The following is a 19,421-nucleotide window of genomic DNA, read 5'->3' on the forward strand; positions in this document are numbered from 1 at the left end:
ATTGAAATACTTTTATTGACTCTATTTATTAGCTAGGTATTCATAATTTTCCATAAATTATTGATGAGCTAGGAGAAATCTAAAATAAAATGTAAATTATTAAGCTTCGAAAGTATCTTTTTTATAAATTTTATAAAATAATAATCTTAAGAGAACGGGAAAGTAAATAGAGTAAGGGTAGGGATAATATTTTGTGGCAAGGGGAAAATCATAATATTCATCTTATATAGAGGAACTTGCCCAAACCTAGGCCCTATTCCTAAAGTGGGCCCCTAGGTTGATATATATGCACGGTACATTTGCAAAGCGGCAACACTGTTAAACGTGAAGTTCCTTCTGAGAGTCTGAGACCAAAGCACTGCCGACCATTTCAGTTCAGTCGCTGTCGTAACTCGTCTGAGGTGTAGTCAGTGAATGAAGCTAAATCTTGGTTTCAAAAGTTTTGGTGCGCTTTTAGTTTGTGTTGCCTGAATTTAATATTATATTAAGAACTAGTTAATTATTGTTTAGCCATGGAAGCATCATGCTTTGGCCTTACACGAACAGATTTACGAAGAATGGCTGTACAATTAGCTGAAAGAAATCACGTTCAGCACCCTTTCAAACATGAAATGGTTGGGCAAAAATGGGCAAGTATTTTTTTAAAACGCCAAAAAAAATTATCAGAACGAAAACCAACTGGCACGTCCTTTGCAAGAGCTTTAGGATTCAGTAAAGAAAATACCGATAGATTTTTTGATCTTCTAGAAGAGGTTTATGACAAAAGAAAAATTTACCCCTGATAGAATTTTCAATGTAGATGAGAGTGGTATATCTATTGTACAAAGTGGCTAAAGTAATTGCGTGGAAAAAGGCAAGTTGCTGCACTGACATCTGCTGAGCGTGGATCTCATTACAATCGTTGCCTGTATGAATGGAACTGGAATATTCGTTCCCCTTTAATCTTAGACGGACATTTCAGTCACACCCAAAATATTGACTTAATCAATTTGGGACAAAACTATGTTTCAATTGTATCACCCCCACCCCATTCATCACAGAAAATACAACCACTTGACAGGACATTCATGGGACCTCTAAAAGCCATGTACAGCGCAGAAATTATGATGTAATGGATCTTTTTGGGAGAGCCTGCATTAAATGTCAGAAGGCTGAGATATCTATCAATGGCTTCAGAGGTACTGAAATTTTTCCTATTACCGAAACATATTCATAGAATCTGAATACATTGTGGAGGCACGTAAGAATCAACAGCTTGCATAAAAAATTCAACACAGCAAAATTCTTTCCATACAAGCCCACTTCGTATCAACCCTATACCGAGAATTAAGAAAAGAGCTTCTACTAGAGGACGTAAAGCAACCAGTTCAGCACTTATAACTTCTTCTCCTTACAAATCGCAATTAGAAGAGGCTGCAACAATTAGAGAGGAGTAAACCAGTAAGTAAGCCAGTAAACAACCGACACATGGTAAAGGTCGTGGTTCAAAATCTCTCCCGTTGCAAAGAAAAAAGAAAGCTAAGAAAAGTCTTAAGTTCAAGGGAGAATCTAGCTCCGGAGAAGACTCGGACGACACCATGCCCTTAGGTTCTTCTGAGTTAAAAATTCCACCAGGTATCTTCCGTCACAGCTGAAGAGGCCCGGAGTGCTTGTTTTGTTTTGTTAAATTTTCAGATGACTGTAAAGGAGAGCGTTGGGTTAAATGTCGTATGTGTTCCCTCTGGGCTCACGTTGAGTGTGCCGGCGCAGAAGACAACTATATATGCGATTATTGTCGTACTTGACTGTCAATTATTATATTTTCAATGTAAAATTACAATTTTGTTTATTTAAATTATTAGTGTTGTATTTTTAAGTTTTTCTTAAAATTTTCTCTAATATTTTTTTAGGGGCCCACATTAGCAAACATTTCTCAAACACACAAAAATGCAATGTTCAAGAAAAAAAAATTTCACGCCAACAAAACTTAATAAAAAAAAAATAGACACCTATGTAAAACATAGTAAGATATTGTATTGAAAAATGTTTTTTTTTTCAAATTTGAATTTTTTAAAATTCAAAAACAAAGTGGGGGCACTTTGTTTTTGAATTTTGTGGGGGCACAGGATTTAGGCAACTTCCTCTACATATCAGTTTTAAAACGTTCTACTATATCTTCCGAAATCCTTCTTCTTCTTGTAGTGCCTAGTAGTGTAGTGGCGACCATCATGATAATCTATATTTTGCACACTGCCACTCTGAAAAAATTTGTGGTTGTTGTGTTAAACCAGGTATTCCCTATACTTTCCCCTGTAAAATTAGTTGCAAAAATCCATCTTTAGCTGTTCCTCATGATGTAGCCGAGGTATTCGATCTTGGCTGTTTTTAATGTGGTTAGAAGCTCTTTTTCTTTTTACATTCTTATTAAAGCGTCCTAATTACTAACGTGGTCATAATATATCGACCTTTAGGTTATGACGATAAAGCCACATTTCGAAAGTTTCAATTTTCTTGCAGGTAGCGCCTATGAAAGTCCACAACTTAACTCTGAACAGCAGTATAGGAAAGATATAACATCGTAGTAACCTGATAATGAGTATAGAAGATCTACAACATCTTATCGAAAGCTTAAGTATGAATAGTGCTGAGATGGGAATTACTATAAACGCTAAAAAAACGAAGTACATGCTAATTACAAAAAGACCACAAAATATACATCACCTATTGATAATCAATGGCAACATGATAGAACAAGTAGAAAAATATCAGTACTTGAGAACTTTGATCAATGAAACCAATGATCATAATGCAGAAATAAACAGGCGAATGGAGATTTTCAGATCAGCATTTATACGAATGAAGCCACTCCTAACGTGCAAATATATATTTTCAGCATAACTGTTATATATTTTCAATATTATTATATGGAGCTGAAACTTAAACATTAAAAAAATGCAATTTAAAAAGAATCTAGACTTTCGAACTCTGGTTATACCGCAGAGTATTAAAAATATCATGGACTGATAGAATTACAAATAAAGAAGTACTGGAGAGGGTTGGTAAAGAAACAGAACTAATCACCACTATACAAACCAGAAAACTGGAATACCTAGGCCACGTGATGAGGGGACCAAAATATGAAATTTTGAGACTCATCATACAGGGAAAGATTCATGGAAGATCTGTTGGCCGAAAGCAGAACTCATCGTTGAAGAATCTACGTGATTGGTATCAATGCAGATCGATTGATTTGTTTAGAGCAGCAAGCTCAAAAATAAAAATAGCCATTATGATTGCCAACCTCCGTAGGGAGACGGCACTCTAAGAAGAAGAAGAAGTAACCTGGTTTTATGGGTATTGATAAATCATTACATTTGAATAGTTTAGCCACTTTTTGAAATGCAGATCTTGCTTTCTCTATCCTATATTTGATTTCTATGGAATGGACCCAATTTTCCTTGAGGTTCGTATCAAATCAAATCGCCACTTTCTTCTGCCTATCCACTAGTCTTCTACGAAGTCTCTAACTCTCGCATTTCCAACTTGATTACTTCAATCCAAGCTTTTTCTTGATCGTTCCATTTTTTTTATTTTCTTGGCGTTTCAACTATAAGATTTGTTTAGATCTTCTTTTTCAGTGCCATCCGGTCCGGATGTTGGCGATCATCAAGGCTATCATGGTTTTATTGACTGCTCTGCGGAGTTCATCCCAAAACATTGTCGGAGGTTTTTTAACCACGAGATACGACGGCATCCCGGTCCTCTCCTGCCAAATACTTTACCCTGCATAACGAGTTGAAAAATTCGATATTTTTCTTCGTTCCGCATCACGTGCCCGAGGTACTCTAGCTTACGTTGTTTCACTAAATTAAGCACTTCTTTTTCTTTTCTCATGCGCTGTAGGACCTTAACGTTGGTGACATGGTCCACATACGATATTTTTAGTATCCTCCTGTAGATCCACATCTCGAAGGCTTCAATCCGCTTTTCTGTGGCTTGCGTCAGTGTCCAGGCTTCAACTCCATATAGTAACACTGGAAGAATGTAGCACCTCATTATTCGCATCCTGGTTCCCAAACTGAGATCACTGCAGCACAGTAAGGATCTCAACTTGATACTTGTAGACCGTGCCATTTCAATTCTGGATCTAATCTCTTGAGCGTAGTCCCATTGTGAGTTGGGGGTAGTTCCGAGGTAAGTGAATCTTTCAACTCTCTGGATCTCTTCGCTACCTACCATTAGTGCCCGGGATCTAAATTTGCACGGCTGACAACCATGAATTTAGTTTTCTTAATACATATTAAGGTCTAGTCCGTATGTTACGCTCACAGTTCTCACTTGGTCTAGTAAGGCTTGTAGATCGTTTAGGTTGATCTCTGATGATTTCCTCAGAGTATATATTGAAAAGAGTCGGCGAGAGCACACAGCCTTGCCTTAGTCCTAGCATGATCTTTACTTGGTCGGTCAGCTGGTCTTCGATCTTGACTTGAGCACGCTGGTTCCAGTATAAATTCATGATGATCCGAATGTCCGTCTCATTCAATCCTACTCTTTGTAGGGCGGCAAACATCTTCTGGTGCTGACAACGGTCAAATGCCTTGGCGTAGTCAATAGAACAAAATATAGATATCGCAACTGACATCGCGGCATTTCTGAAGTAGGACTTGTAAGGTGAAAAGTGCTTCACGTGTACCCATGGAATTGCGGAATCCAAAATGCATTTCACCGACATTTTCTTCGGATTTCTTGTAAATTCTGGCATGTATGATTTTAAGAAAAATCTTAAGTGCATGACTCATAAGGCTGATAGTTCGGAAATCTTCGCACGTTTTCGCAGATCGTTTTTTTTTGGTAGTGTTACAACTCCTTTGTGCTCACTTCACTCGTCACCTTAATAAGTTCAAAGGGTATTTCGTCCAGACCTGTGGCCTTACCATTCTTAGACTGTTTTAAAGCTACTTTCACCTCGCTTTCTAGTATTGACAGCCCTGTCATGCAATTTAATTCTGGAAGGTTACCTGGGTAGTCCCAGAAAAGTTCTTTGATGTAAATTTTCCCGGTCACCAACTTCTCCTTAACTGTCGTCGCCAGGTTCCCGTCTTTGTTTATAAGGAGGTGTGTTTCTCCTCTTGTATTGACCAGTGGCTTCTCGAATCTTTCGGTGGATAATTATATGATCGTGTTTCACTTGGAGCTCTTCGATTAGTTTACATTTTTTTCGCATCCTTGACTCTTCGTATTTCTTTATTAATTGCTTTGTTGATTTCTTGGTATTTCTTCGCGTCCCTGTTTTTCATTAATCTTTGGTCCATCATCTGCAGAATAACATCAGTCATCCATTCTTTATTTTTTACTCTTGTTTTCTTTCCCAGATGTTCTTTTCCCGCATTTAGCATGAAGTCTTTGATATAACTCCATTTTTGTTCTACACTCTGTTCTTCGTACTTAGCGGTTTCTAGTTTTTTCTCTCGTTACATCTCTTACGTTCTGACGAACTACGGGGTCTTTTAGAGTGTCATAATCCAGGTTCTATTTAGGTTTACTTTTGATGAGTTTCTTTAGTTTGAGTTATATATGGTCCACTAATGGGTTGTGATCTGATGAGACGTCTGCTCCTGGGAAGATCTTCGTCGAAGTCAAGCTGTTCTTGAATCTTTTGTTAATGAGAATAAAGTCTATCTAATGATATTGTTGGCTGTATCTCCAGGTGACTTTCACGTATAAAGTCGTCTCAGGATTTGCTTCGACTTTCCATGATTTAAGTCATGGTTGGTCAACATTTTCAGCAGGGCGGTCCAAATTTTAGAGATGAGATTTGCTAGCGAGCCGCAATTTTTTATTATTGAAAGCAAAGAATAAATAACTGTTTTAACGAAGAATGAGACTCACACATATTTATTAGATTAGAGTTACATATAAAAAATAATGATAATAAAAATAAACAAAATATCATAAATCTTAGTGAATCGTCTGAATTTATTTCTCAGAACTAAGTGCATCAATTTTGATATCGATTGATGTTGTTGCTAGCCGCAAATAGTTTTCGAAATGCTCATCAGTGAATCGTGTTTTCCTTCGAGATTTAATATTCTTCATTCGACTAAACAGCTGTTCACACCTGTAGGTGTTTCTAAATAGCGATATATCGACAAACTATGTTTATTAAATACAGGATATAATTTCTTCTTATCTTAATATGTTTTTAAAACTCTTCCAATTCAACCTAATTAAATTTCGGTGTAACTGCATTTCACAATGTTGTATTTTTAAAATTTCCGTTTTTTTAAATTTTGAAAACGGTTTTCTAATCGTATAAAGTTCAAGTCGAATATTAACGTAGCGCATTTATCTGTCTCCATTTGTGTTACGTCTGGCTACAACAACAATGTAGGAAATTGAGTGAATATGTTTGTATAAGTGATGGATTCGACCGTTACTTGATGAAAATTCATTTTATCTAACAATAAAACACTGAAAACTTTTGTTTTCAACACTTCCACAACATTTATTTTAAATTATTATCACTACAGCTGTTCACACTTTCTCAAGTGAGAAAGGCACTCTGGCCGAAATAGCTGTAGTGATAATAATTTAAAATCAATTTTGTGGAAGTATTGAAAACAAAAGTTTTCAGTGTTTTGTTAGAATATTTTTCCTTAACTGTTGTTCTCAAAGTCCAAGTTTCATTTGGGATGCGGAAATAAGATCATACATGTTATACCTTCTAGGGAATTATTAAACACATCTAGATGTTTAACTATACCGGCCAGAGATCTAAAGTTGCTAAGTCACTCCTTGTCTTCAAATTCTGGAATAGTTTTTGGCTTACTTGCAAACAATGATTGCACTTATTCCTTCAAATCAAACACCGGTGATTGAATCCTTTCGACTTAATACAGTTCACTGTTTTGATTACCACCTTCATGACATGATCCATTTTACAATGCACTACCAACTACGCACATCGGAATGTTCTTTTGGTGGTTTCTGTACATTAAAAGAAAAAAAATGTGTCCATATGCTCCGCGAGCCACAAATAGACACCCAGCGGGCTGCATGCGGCCCGCTGGTTGGCCACCTTTGATGTAAGTGATTTTTGAATTTTGCTCAGATTAATTTGTAAGTTTTGTGATGCTTTTTGCAGGTTTATATGTGACGCAAGGCACATGATATGTTTATATCCAATAGCTCGGGGTGGGCTTCGTGCTGCACCCAAGGTGGGGGTGATGTTTTTTGAGCTTATACAGATGTCCGTTGTGATGCTGTTGCACATTGTCAAAAACTTGACTAATATACAAAAAGGCTGCACTACAGTACCTATTATTAACGAAAGGAAACACGTCATAGGAATATTCCTAGACGTCTAGAAGGCGTTCGATCAGGTCTTGCAGAAAGGCCTGATCGAAAAACTCCACCTTGCTGGATTGCTCACACCCTTTACTCCACAAGCTGGAGTACCCCAGGCCTCAATTCTTGCTCCAATATTATACACAGTCTATAATAGTGACATCCCCCGCCCACAGCATAGATCGAAAATCCTTCTTCTGTATGCGGATGACACTGCACTCCTCACGTCAGGGCCACACAGAGAGCGTGGACAACTGTCTGTATTCAAAAGAGCACAAAACTACTTAGATCGAGTTATTAGGTGGTGCAATAAATGGAGAGTGAGCATAAACGCCTCCAAAACACAACCTATAGTTGCGATATTCATGGCCGGATAACTCTGTTAGGAGAGGACCTTATTCTCAGAAACTCTGTTTCCTATTTGCGAGTTCATTTTAGCAGGACTCTCAACTGAAAAACCGACATTCAAGATACCCTAGATAGAGTGAGAAAGAGGTTTAAACTCCTGACAGCGCTAGCCAGTAAAATGGGCACAACGCTATCTAAAACATTATTGCACACCTACAATACCTTTATAAGACCGCTAATCGAATACAGGGCATGCGTCTACGCATTACTTAACAGCCGCCAAATTAACACCATTATGACCACCGAAAGGAAAAAACTTAGATTCTGCATGAGGAAGTGCAGTCACTATCCATCAGCACACATATATCAGGTAGCTAATCTAACACCGATTAAGGACATAATTCTATCCCTCAGCAGGAGGTATGTACTTAGAACCATTACAGGCTCGAACAACCGAGCCAAACAAACATTAAAGACGCCATGAAATCGCCGAGGACAAATACTCACCAGGGTTCCTAAAAGAAAAGTTCCATTCCCTCCAGCTAAACTTCTACACAACACTGGACACGAACTTCCTGATGAGTATTTTGATATTCTAGAATCATTCCCCATCAAATATCGCAGCTAACAACTGCATGCCAAAAACGCTGATTAAGAGCCTTTCCTAGTATGGTTGGTAAACCCTGAAGTACCTGCTTCGACTTGTTTGGCCTTATTCACCAACAATTCGCACACGCCACCTTCTGAACCACAGCTTTTTAGCAATCCACCTACATCTCCACAAGCATTCGTCATCACGTTTACCACACCCCTCCTACTCCGCAAAAAAAATGAGTAGCCCTTCCTTGATGAGGCGACAGCCTAAATAAGGTAAAAACGCTGGATCGATCGTGCCTATTGTTTTCCAGGTCATTATTTATCTGTTTTATCAAGCGATGAACTTGTTCTAGGTTTCATGTCAGCTGTGGAAAGCACATTGATGTTATGTTTGTTTAACTAAAAAATAACGGTCGATATATAAGTTTTCAAGATTAAATAATAAAGATGGGGATGATTTTTTATGAGCTCATACATATGTCCGTTGCGCCGTTGTTGCACATTGTCAAAAGCTTGATAGATATACAAAAAGGCTGCTTGGTAATTATTTATCTGTTTTATCAAGCGATGAACTTATTCTAGGTTTCATGTCTGCTAAAACACATTAATGTTATGAGATTATGTTTCACTTTAACAGGATCGGCTCCAACCGTTTTATGAAAAGTTTTTCAAATACGGTCATTTCAAATCAATCGGACATTTTCCAGATTTTAGTATCGTGAGAATTTATTATCCGCAACTTTCCATTGGTTAGAAAAGTCATAAAATTGCATTAAATATTTGTGTTAATACCTGTGTTGTCTTTTATGAAATTTCTGTAATATTTTTGCGGTTATTGCGTCGTATCCAGGGGCCTTTCTAGGATTAATTTTGTTCATTATCATCTGAGAGATTTCTTTACAAGTAAATTTTCGAATGGCCAGATCCATCTGATGTATGTAATGGTAGGGTTTAAAAACCCACAAGGAAACTAAGTTCCTGTAGCTGGCTGTATACCATGTATCACAAAAAATGTAAGTACTTAAATTACTTAAGTTTAAAAACATTTTTTAAATATTGCACAAGTGGATATTCTTTTATTTGTAGGCCAGTGTACAAAGTTGTCTCTTATCGGAGGTGTTTGTTGAGGAAACTGCTTGATTTTTCCTATTCCACACCAGAAACAATAATCTGTTGTTATAGATGTTAGTTTATAGCTGAAAATAAATCTAGCAAAAACTAAATATCTAACAAACGAATCTCTAGATATAACTGAGCATATAACTTAGGACAATAAAAATATAGAAAAGATTGAGTCATAAATGTACTTAGGACAAAAAATCGAATTAACAAAGCTTAACTTAAAGGCTGACTTAAATAAAGATGTTGCTTAGCATGGGCAGCATTCGGAAGATTACAAACAGTATTTAAATCAAACTTACCAAATACTTTAAAGGCAAACACTTTAAATCAGTATGTGCTGCTGGTACTGACATATAGAACTGAAACATGGGCTTTTAACAACAACATAGTCTACAAACTCCATCCAAGTCACTCAGAGAGCTATGGAACGGACAATCAACATTAAGCTCAGCGATTGCAAGTCGAATGAAGAAATAAGAAGACGAACAAAAATTACAGATGTAATCCAAAAGATTGCCATGTTAAAATGGAACTGGGCAGGACAACTAGGAAGAATGGAAGACAACCGTTGGTAAGAGCAAACAAGAGAAGTAAAGGCAGACCTCAGATGGACTGATAACATCAAGCGAATGGCTGGTCATGAATGGATGCAAAAAACAACAAACAGAAATTAATGTAGTTGTTGTGTAGTGTCAAATGCCATCCTAAAACTCAAAGACAATAAAGCCCCATGAATCGATGAAATCTGTTCGAAAATGTATGAAAAGGTGGTGATCAACTTTTTGCAGCAATCCATAAACTAATAGTACTTATATGGCAGAATAAATTAGTACTAGAAGAGTGGCTAATAGGAATAATATGTCCGTTGCATAAAAAGGGTGATCAACTGGAGTATAACAACTATAGAGGCATTACTCTGATGAGCAACTGCTTATAAAATCTTCGACAATGTATTGTCGAAGCAAGACTTAAACATTTTACAAAGGATATTGTTGGTCAATATCAATGCAGATTTACTGCTGGAAAGTCAACAAAGTTAGTTAAGTTGGCCCAACTAACAATGCAAAACGTAAGCTCATGCGTTAGAATTGAAGAAAAAAAACTCAACGTTCTTTGACATTAATAATAGTCTAAGAGAGGGGGACGCGCTGGCGTGTCTCCTCTTTAATATTGCCTTGGAAAAGGTAATCAGACAATTAAATATTAGAATGAATGTAACTATTTTTAATAGATTGACGCAAATTCTCACATTCGCTGACGATATATTTATAGTGGGCAGAAGTATGAGAGACATGGTGCAGTGTTTTGAGTGCAAGTGAATTAGGACTTGTGATAAACGAGGAAAAAACCAAATATATGTTGGTTTCTAAAAACCCCCAAAATATCCAACAGAGAATTCAAATTAGCAACCATACCTTTGAGCAAGTGAAAGAATTCACATATCTTGGATCGCTAGTAAACGCAATAAACACGACAAGCGACGAAATAAAAAGACACTTAGCAATAGCAAACAGAACGTTTCATGGTCTCCAGAAACATTTAAAAAATAAAAATATAAAACGTACAGTAAAGCTCAGTATATACAAGACCTTAATAAAACCGGTTTTGATATATGGGGCTGAAACGTGGACCTTATCTCAAAATGATGAAAGTCTTATTGGTATTTTTGAGAGAAAAATTCTTAGAAATATTTTTTGGGGCCGTAAACGAAAATGGGCTATTGCGTCGAAGATGCAACTTTGAACTATATCAGTTATACAACGATTCAGATATAGTGAAATTCGTTAAAGTGCAGAGATATAGATGGGCTGAACACATTGCTAGGATGTCAGATCACGAGTAAACGAAGAGATTAACAGTTTCAAAACCAGAGGGCACGAGAAGTAGAGGACGACCACGAAGGAGATGGATTGATAATTGGAAGAAGACCTGCAGATTCTAAGGGTCAGAAGATGGAGGGAAGTTGCCAGGAATCGACAGGAGTGGCGGCTTCTTTGTGAGCAGGCTAATATCCACAACGGATTGTCGAGCTTCTTATGATGATGACGATCTGTTGTTGTTACTGATAATGCGTCATGCCACAATGAACAAATTAATAAAACACCCACCAGTAATTCTAAAAAAAAACATGATATCTTGGTTGACAGAAAAAAAATTTACCATTTGAAACATCAATGGTAAAACAACAATTGTATGAAATCTCAAACGACACAAACAAGATCATATTCAATATTTTGAAAAAGGACTGCACGAATGTGGACATGTTTCTTTAAAACTCTCGCCATATCATCCAGACTTAAACCCTATAGAAATGGTTTGGGCCAAATAAAAAATTGAGTTGCAAAACAAAATGTTTATTTTTAGTTAGAAGACGTAAAAGTGTTTGTGGAACAGGAATTAGAGTAACTGTAGATCTTCTTCTTAAAGTGTCTATCCGTTCCGGATGTTGGCGATTATCACAGGTATCTTTACTTTGTTTATTGCAGCGCGGAACAGTTCAGTGGTAGTCGTGTTATACCACTTTCGTAAATTTTGAAGCCAGGAAATGCGTCTTCTTCCCGGTCCTCTCTTACCATTTACCTTCCCTTGGAGAATCAGCTGGAGAAGGCCGTAACGTTCTTTATTTCTCATTACATGTCCTAGATATTCCAACTTTTTAGTTTTGACGGTCATGAGAATTTCACATTCGTTCCCCATAACTGTAGATAACTGGAAGAAAGTGTGTGAACATGTTGTCAAGGTCAAAGATAAGTACTGGGTACTGACCGATTGCCTTAATTGATTTATATTATTAGCAGCATGTGTCTGTTGAGATGTTGCTTGCGCGTATGTAAAGCCTGGACTTATCGTTTGTTGTGTTTCTATGTTTATATTTTTTATTGGAGTTTGACGGAAGACATATCCCTTAGTCTGGGATATGTCTTTTGTTGTAATTCTTTATGAATTTTGCAACCACTTTAGTTGCATTATCTATTATTATTACCATCTAAAGTTGCATTGACAAAAACTGTTTGTGTAGCCATATCGCTGACAACGAATGCATTGGGGTGTGACTCTTCTTGCATATGGAGGATCAAATATTGTGCTCGATTTCATTAAGAATTTTGTTTCGTATATCTTCTTATAGTCCAGTCGCTAGAGATTTGACCCCCTAAAAATCATACAAACAAGCTGAATTACGCCGAGAATATTAATTTTAAAACTCCCAAAAAGATGCAAAAAAGTTTACCACTTTTACCCCCGGGCTTACCAAGAATCTGTAGGCTATAGAAAAAATGTTTCAAGCTAAGCTAATTTTGAATAAAAATGTTTATTAGCACTTTTTGTGTAGAATGAACCGTTCTCTCAGAAACAACGCTTGAAGCGACCCGCGATTTGTATCTGAATGTCCGTTGTGCGCACAAAATCATTGTTAAATAAAATTTATATCAACTCTATGGTAAAAACTCGATATCTAGAGTGTCCTATCGACAAAAATCAAAATGCGTTTTAAAGGTAAGGAGTGTAGCTTTCGTATGCAATTTTTGTATTTCGCCGCAAATGAAGTCAAATTCTATAAATCTGTTCAATAAATAAACGTTGCGCAATTTTTACAATTTATTACCATTCTCGTGGGATTAATAAAATTTATTACTTTCATTAACCGGTCGTAGTAAAATTTCCATTTTTAGGGACCAACCTTCAAAACCTATGACATGAAATTTCATTTGAAATATGAATAAAAACTTTTTTTTTTGTTGCCAAAACTTACAACTAAAATTTCATGCTGTAGGTTTTGAAGATTTGAGTTTATGAGAATCATAAAAAAGGCAATAATCGCGCCATGTTTATGTATTTAACATTTTTATAAAAACTGAGTTTATTTACGGCAAAATACAAAACGAACATAACATACGAAACATGCACAAACAGTGCATACGAAAGCTGCACATTTTTCCTTTAAAATGCATCTTGGTTTTTGTCAATAGGACACTCGGATCAAAAGATATCAAATTTTTACCGTCGAGCTGATACATATTTTATTGAATATTGATTTCACGCGTGTAACTGACATTTAAAGTCGCCGATCGCTTTAATCTTTGTTTCTGAGAGAATGGTTCATTCTACACAAAAATTTCAAATAAACATTTTTGTTCAAAATTATCTTAGATACAATTTTTTTTAAACATTTTTTTCTATGGCGTACAGATTCTTGATAAATCGATTTTTTGACGTGACAACGTCTTAAATTAGGTTGTGGCTCGGAGTCACTCATGAAAAAGTGTAACGCCCGCTCACGTCTGTTACGATGAGTCACCGAACGAGAGAGAGGCCCGCCGGACCGGCGAATGCCTTGCGTCTCTCTCCCACTCAAACATGATCGGTCCGCTGCGCGCGCAGCACTAGAGAATTAGGCGCGTTGAATCGGAATAGAAATTAGTTAAGTTAAGTTTACATGTACAATGTTTTAGTAAACAAAATATATTTCTATAGTTAAAATTTGTGCAATTCTTATTTTCATTCAATTCCTTGTTCCTATTGTGCAATTTAATAATATTCATATCAATAAATATTCTACCGAGAAAAAGACGTTGTCACGTAAAATCTTCGCCCGTAAAACCGACTTTACAGGCAACCGATTTTTTTTTTTCGTTTTCCCTCCTCTAGGTGGGGGCTTTTAGGGGAAACCCCAGGGGTAAAAGTGGTAAACATTTTTGCATGTTTTTTGGCGTCTTAAAATGGACATGCTCGGCAAAATGACTGGAGTATTATTATTTTCATTGCCCGTTAAATCCACAAAGAACATAGCCAAGGGATTGTTCCTCTTATTAAGTTTCGACGTTCCATCTTTCTAATATAAATATAGTATAACTATACCTCTACAATAAAGAAATATAACTTGAATAAATAAAATTATACTGATAAATAATAAACATAATAGTCTGTAGCAGTTCGTTTTACCTCATATATTAAAACACCGAAAAATATTCTCAATCTTTTGCGTTGCTGAGATTGATAATATAAACAATTTTAGTCTGTTTATAATAACACAAATTGCTATTTCGTTTGATATTGATTTCGCAGGTATATTGTGCGTCAAATAAATATGAACATTTCCACTTAGGTTGGTGGGTAAATGTACAAGGGACCGATTTTGGAAGAATAAGATCACTCTTCAATGTACAGCGAAAGCAGGTAGTTTCATTGTTTAGTCCGGATTTTCTAATAATTCGTTATAGTTATTTGTTAATCGTTTTTGTTATCGGAAATTCGAGTGAACAGTCAAAAGGAGAAGCAGATTGGGTTCGAAACAGTAAAGATCTTTCTCGGCATATAGTTTCAAAAACCGTCAAAATTTTCATTTAATCCCATGAGTTAGAAGGAGGTGAATTAATCTCAAAATGCTATTTGGCAGTCTTTGTTTAGTGAGTTAGTTAATGACCGTTTTGGTGGATGCTGTAGTCCATGCGAAAGGGATTTGAAAAACAGCGTTTCCAAAGTTTTAAGAGGTCCACATGGTTTTAAGTGAGAGTTAAGTAGCCAAGTTTTGAAGAATACATATTGTTATCATCAGGATAATCTGAAGCCCAATTCGATGTTTGACCTCCCCAAGATTTGTCCATTTTGTGTCTACATGGGTCAAGCCAGATCATTTGCAGTGTGCTTGTGTGGGACAGTGTGCTTGCTACAAATAGCGCCAATGTAAGGTTTGTTGATATATTTGGATAATTTTATTTGTAATAACTGTTTTTGTGAAATAATAATAAATATGTAATGTTTCTTTTTAAACCAGAAGTTTAAAATTATTTCTTTTAAAAAGATTTTCACCCCTAAAATTTTTTTTTAGGAATGAAAAGCCTTTTTCTATCCAGCAAGAGGATTTTTTTTTAAACGGCGTCCAATTTAAATAGTTTAGAAGTCTTCTTGTGTATTGTTTTAATATACTCGTTTAATAATAACGTTTTAATTTATTTGCTTACTCTATCTCCAGCCCAGTAATTGTTTAGTTCCTCCTTTCAACCCCCTAGAAGCAATTATATATTGTTACAAGTGACACCCAACTTGGTCGGCAAATAAAAATTGTTACAACTGACGCCCAACTATAACTGTCTCCCAGCAACGGTGCTGGCATGTTTTAAATTGTTACATCTGATGCCAAAGTGGCTGGCCTGTTTTTAGTTGGTGCCCGAAGTTACAACTTTTTTTATTTCTTTTGCCTACAAGTAGTAAGGTCTAGATGGAATACTTGTAGAAATATTGAAGGAGGGGAATGAAATTATTCTCGAAGAATTGAAAAAACTTTTCAACGAATGTCTTCACAGAGGAGAAGTCCCAGATGATTGGAATGAAAGTTTGACAATACTTCTCTTCAAAAAGGGAGACAGTGGAGGTCTCAAGAACTATAGGCCAATCTCCCTGCTGTCCCAAATGTACAAATTGTTTATGAGAGTAATAACTAACAGGTTAACGTCGAAGCTAGATAGCTATCAACCGGTAGAGCAGGCAGGATTCCGAAAAGGTTACAGTACAGCGGGTCATCTTCTTACAGTCAGAACTCTAATAGAGAAAGCCAATGAATATCACTTGAACTTACATATTGGCTTCGTTGATTATAAAAAGGCATTCGACTTCATAGAACTTTGGGCAATAGAGAGAGCTATGAACAACTGCAGGATAGACTCCCGATACAGAATGCTCATACACAATATTTACAAGAAAGCTACAATGAAAATACAAATTGATGCGAAAACCAAAGCTATACCAATCAACAGAGGAGTTCGCCAGGGAGATGTTATCTCACCAAAGCTATTCCCACTTGGACTTGAAGACGTGTTCAAAGACATTAACTGGGCAGATAAGGGAGTAAATTTTAATGGAAGAAAACTGAGTCATTTAAGATACGCTGATGACATTTTAATATTCGCTACAAGTTTCGAAGAACTACAGACCATGATGACGCAACTATTTCAAGTTTCGGAAAAAGTAGGTCTTAAGATGAACTTGGAAAAAACAAAAATAATGACAAATATACCGAACATTCCAGAAATAACATTGAACGACATAAATTTAGAAACAGTAAGCGAATACATCTACCTGGGACAGATAATGAAAATTAACAAAGAAAATCAAACTGCCGAAATTACCAGAAGAATAAGGTTAGCGTGGGCAGGATTTGGAAAACTGAGTTGGATCTTGAAAATCACTAAAATAGAACAGTATTTGAAATCCAGAATTTACGATCAGTGTATCCTCCCTATACTTACGTACGGTTCACAGACGTGGACATTCACCAAGTCCAATATGGATAAAATAGTAAAAGCACAAAGAGCAATGGAAAGATCAATGCTCGGGGTGAGACATAGACAAAAAAACAGGAGCTTCGCAGGACACAGTGCCCGACTGAAGGATAAGAGATGGAACCACGAAATACAACAGTGGAGGCCATGGTTACGAAAGAGAAGCAGAGGAAGACCACAAATGAGATGGGCTGATGATAATGATGACTTAAGAAGATCGGAGGACACAACTGGAAGCAAGTGGCGCAAAATAGAAGACACTGGATTGATTTGGGGGAGGCCTATGTCCAAAGTTGGATTACTTAAGGCTGAAGAAGAAAAAGAAGACAAGTAGTAAGACAGATTCCTTTTCCCCTTTGCCTTTTTTTTTTCAATTTTTTCTAGTTTTCTTGCATTTTTATGAAACCCCCTTCTGACAGTGTCTCACAAACAGAATGATTTTATATGTATTGTTGTATATTAACATAATATGTATTGTTATATATTAACTATGTATTGTAGTATATTGACATGTTTTGTAGAATTGGTAATAAAAACAAATATATTGAGATTTAATATTTACATTCCAATTTCAAAAGTGTGTAGACAGACAGACAATTTAAGAACGTTTGGGTTTGTTTAATATTGAAATCATCTAAAGATTATAACAGTAATATTTAATACCGTTATTTTTTGCATTTATTTTTAAAAGATTTGACAGATTTTACAGAATAATCTAATTTTGTAATTTTGTTTGTTCGGTCGATTTGAGTACATGTATAGTATTTTTCGAGTAACGTTTGTTTGAGCTGAAGAGTGTGTAGTTGTGTTTGTCCTTCTAAACCTATCTTTGACGGTGTTTCGTATACCACAGGTTAGTTGGATATTTTGAACGAGAAGTAGTCAATTGGTGAGTCGATTTTAGTTGAGAAGATCCGACCAATTTTAGTCTCAGTAACAGACTGTGTTTTGTGTTTCCTTTCTTGTATCTGAATGACCACAAGTGCAATACTCATGATGAGGAGGTGTTGTTTCGTTTTGTCTAGGAGCACTGTCATTAGTTGTCAGAACAAGAGTTGGTTATTTTGTGTAGCTCACTCGAGTCAAATTTTCAATATTATTAGTATTTTGTCTACCCTTGTATGAAGAGTTTGTTGAGTCTGTTGTTTCGAACCATTTTTTTTAGTACCTGCTAATGGTGGAGGTGTGAGAGACACGTTATATGCCTCATTTTTGTTTAAAAGCTGATTATTAAGTCAAGAGCAGAAGTTGCCGTGAGGTGGATGATCTGGGATTCCATCGCGCTGAGGCAAGTGAGACTTACTATCAGGTGATAAATAGAAACGGTTGTTTCTTAAAATTGTCATATTGTCTACCATTTTTGTGTTAAATTTTAGTCGTTTTGTGTGTTGCTTTCGTCCAATTTTTGAAAAATGGAGTCGACGCAAGTTAAGTATTTGAAATCATGAGAGTTATCTTATAAGCTTTTTATAAGAGGCTGTGATTGCTACTACTTTGTATTTCCAATTTTTCTTCTGAGTTCAGTCTGTAAAATTAAGTTGACATATTTTCGTCTATTTTTTATTTTATGAACCAAATGATACGAACTTTTATCGGCCGGTATTTAGAATGCGTAAAATTTGAAATTCATTAATAAATAAACATCATATATATGAGGAATAAATATCGTTTATCTGGTATACAAACTGTGACCTTTCTCTTTGTTTATGTAAATACAGCTGAGGGAGGGTGATGACCGAATTCGTACCTAAAAATTAGGTGACATTTTTTCTAGAGGAATATGAAGATTTTATTTCTTCAATTTTGGATATTTTTAATTAATAGATTGATGTCTTGTGTCGATTTAGTGTTATCAAAGCTATCGGTTAAGTAATTTCTCAGACAGATATATGAAGTCGGTGTAAAATTTTTTTCTGTTTCATAGTCTGTCCTCCGGAGGCGTGTCAGCCGGGAGCTGACAGCCGTGCCGGACGCATCAAGGAATTTGGATATCGGTCAAAATACTTGGGAATTCCAAGTTTGGCCAAACCCAAATTTCTAATTGACTCGATGCAGTGAAATTCCACTTCTGCTACGTAAAACAAAGGATTTGTTTTACATAAAAGCAGGTAGATTTTCTCTCATCAGTCAGTCGAGCTTGCCTCTTCTACTGTAGACCTAGTCGGTGCTATTATTGTTCTAACTAAGTTATTGTTTTATTTCTGATTTCCTATATACCATTTTTATTTTAGCATTATTGTATATTCAGCCTTTTCAGGTTAGAATATTACATTGATCTATATTTGTTCATGTACTGATTGTTTGATATGTTATTTGATTATTTTGATTGTTTATTTTTCTTGTATTTTGTGTCTAAGTTGTTCTTCCGTAAGTTAAGAACACTTAGAAATATTTATCTTGCTTTTTCTATTTTATATTTTGATTTGTACTTTGTCTAAGTAGTTCTTTCCGGTAAGTCAAAGAACTCTTAGAAATATTTCTCGGAATAACTTGACTTGTTATTTTAATTGTGTGTCTAAGTCGTTCTTTTCCGGTAAGTCAAAAGAACCCTTAGAAATATTTTCATATCGCATTATTATTTCTGATATTTTATCTAAGATATTTTCTTCCGTAAGTTAAGAAAATACTTATATATTTGTCTATTTCATTTTTCCATTTTTTCTAAGCTGTTTCTTCCGTAAGTCAAGAAACACTTAGCAATATTTTCACATCTTTTCTATATTTGATTTTTCTTATTTTCTATTATAAGTC

The 19,421-nt window shown here is 35.8% G+C and overlaps 1 protein-coding gene across 5 annotated transcripts in view; it reads right to left on the reverse strand.

The window, feature by feature from the left end:
- LOC140447715 (uncharacterized) overlaps positions 1 to 19,421 on the reverse strand; it is a 597,936-nt gene that overhangs the window by 378,098 nt on the left and 200,417 nt on the right. The gene's annotated exons all lie outside the window — the stretch shown is intronic.

Source organism: Diabrotica undecimpunctata, chromosome 8, assembly GCF_040954645.1.
Source record: "Diabrotica undecimpunctata isolate CICGRU chromosome 8, icDiaUnde3, whole genome shotgun sequence".
Classification (NCBI taxonomy): domain Eukaryota; kingdom Metazoa; phylum Arthropoda; class Insecta; order Coleoptera; family Chrysomelidae; genus Diabrotica; species Diabrotica undecimpunctata.